This window comes from Echinops telfairi, unplaced genomic scaffold (genome assembly GCF_000313985.2).
Source record: "Echinops telfairi isolate 266 unplaced genomic scaffold, ASM31398v2 ScPeMD7_9;HRSCAF=40, whole genome shotgun sequence".
Classification (NCBI taxonomy): domain Eukaryota; kingdom Metazoa; phylum Chordata; class Mammalia; order Afrosoricida; family Tenrecidae; genus Echinops; species Echinops telfairi.
Window position 1 is genome coordinate 81432342 of NW_022103906.1, and position 2288 is coordinate 81434629.

Consider the following 2288-nt stretch of genomic DNA (forward strand, 5'->3'; position numbering starts at 1 on the left):
GCTGCCCTAAAGGAAGACCCTTTCTTGTCTCTGCCAGCTTATAGGCATTTCTTGGGATGGTGTCTTTTCTTCCTTTGTCTCATTGGAGCTCTTTTCCTCTTTTATAAGGGGATCACTCAGATGGAATGGGGGCCTATTATACTCCTGAATGACCTCATGCTAACTTAATACATGACATCTTCAATGACTCCATTTTCAAACAAGGTAAGGTTCCCAGGCCCTGGGGATTAGGGGCTTGACATTTCTTTATTGGGAGGACATGATTCGACCCATACAGTGTCTGAGAAGTGAGAATGACATGTGGGCCACCTCTGCTTCCTCCAGCTGCACGAAGGAGAAGGAGAATCTGACTCCACTCTGCTGCAGGATGCTCTTGTGAGGCAGAGGTCAGGCGTGCCTCCACCCGCCCCCTCCTCACTATCCTGACACTGACTGTGCCCCTCCCTGCACTCTATTATTCTGAGAGTGTTGATAGTTTGATAACCCATTGCAGTAGTCACGCTCAACTCACAGATCATACCCATGATTATAGGGTTTCCTGGGGGAAGCTAACAGGTTTCTACAAGTAAGAATCAGAAAGCATTAACACACAGTTAGGGATTCAGCAAGGTCAATGTAATTGAGAGAAATACTGAAACCCAAATGAAGGCTGAGCATGATAGTGGGACAAGAAGAAAGTAAAAGGAAATAGAGGAAAGAATTAGGAGGCAAAGGGTATTTATAGAGTCTAAATACAGGTATGTACATATGTACATATATTTATATAGGATGGTGGGGAAATAGATCTACATGCATATATTTATAGGTTTAGTATTAAGGCAGTTGATGGACATTTGGACCTCCACTCAAGTATTTACTCAATGCAAGAACACATTGTTCTATTAAATTGGCATTCCATGGTGCACACCTTCCTGACATGATCGCTGAAGACAAATGTATGCATAAGCAAATGTGGTGAAGAAAGCTGATGGTGCCTGGCTATCAAAAGATATAGCATCTGGGGTCTTAAAGGCTTGAAGATAAACAAGCGGTCATCTAGCTCAGAAGCAACAAAGCCCACATGGAAGAAGCACACCAGCCTGTGTGACCACGAGGTGTTGAAGGGATCAGGTAGCAAGCATCAAAGAACAAAAAATCATATCGTTGTAAATGAGGGTGAGTGCAGAATGGAGACCCAAAGCCCATCTGTAAGCAACTGGAAACCCCCTTACAGAAGGGTCACAGGGAGGAGATGAGCCAGTCAGGGTGCAGGGTAGCAACGATGAAACATATAACTTTCCTCTAGTTTTTAAATGCTTCCTCCCCCTACTATCATGATCCCAATTCTACCTTACAAATATGGCTAGACCAGAGGATGTACATTAGTTCAGATAGGAACTAGGAACACAGGGAATCCAGGGTGGATGATTCCTTCAGGACAAGTGGTGAGAGTGGCGATATTTGGAGGGTGGAGGGAAGGTAGAGTAGAAAGGGGGTACTGATTACAAGGATCTACATATAACCTCCTCCCGGGACATGGACAACAGAAAAGTGGGTGAAGGGAGACATCGGACAGTGTAAAATATGACAAATTAATAATAATTTATAAATTATCATGGGTTCATGAGGAAGTGGGGAGCGGGGAGGGAGGCGGAAAAATGAGGAGCTAATATGAAGAGCTCAAGCAGAAAGCAAATGTTTTGAGAATGATGATGGCAGCAAATGTACACATGTGCTCAACACAATGATGTATGTATGGATTGTGATACGAATTGTACGAGCCCCCAATAAAATGATTAAAAATAAATACAGTTCTTTTGTCTGCAACACCTCTTCTTAGGATGTCGGCAGGCAGACCTCTCTCTGGTCCTGGGCCTCTGCTTTCCTCCAGCAAGTCTTACAAAGCCCCTTTAGTGCTGATGAATGCCCGAAGAGCATCCTACTCTGAAAGCCAGCCTCTCACTCAAAGGCACCCGGCTTTACTCTTTCAGTGAGCTGGGCCATCCGCCACTCTGTCTCACCATCCCCTGTGTTGCAGCCCCTAATGCGTCTGCTTTCACCGCTGCTTCTCCATGCAGCCAACAGAATGTGTTCTGCTTCTCCCTCTTCATTCCTGCTGGTTGTGAGATTCTCTGCTCCTGCCTCTGAGATGGAGTCCCTTGTGCTCAGCAGAACGGCAAAACTGACCAACCCCTTCATTAGAGTCTTCTGCAGGTTTTTTCCATGCTTCCACCAGGCGTTCGGTGGGAATGACAAAGACAGGGAGAGCCCAGCCATACAGAGTCGTTTCATTTCATTGTATAGGTCCT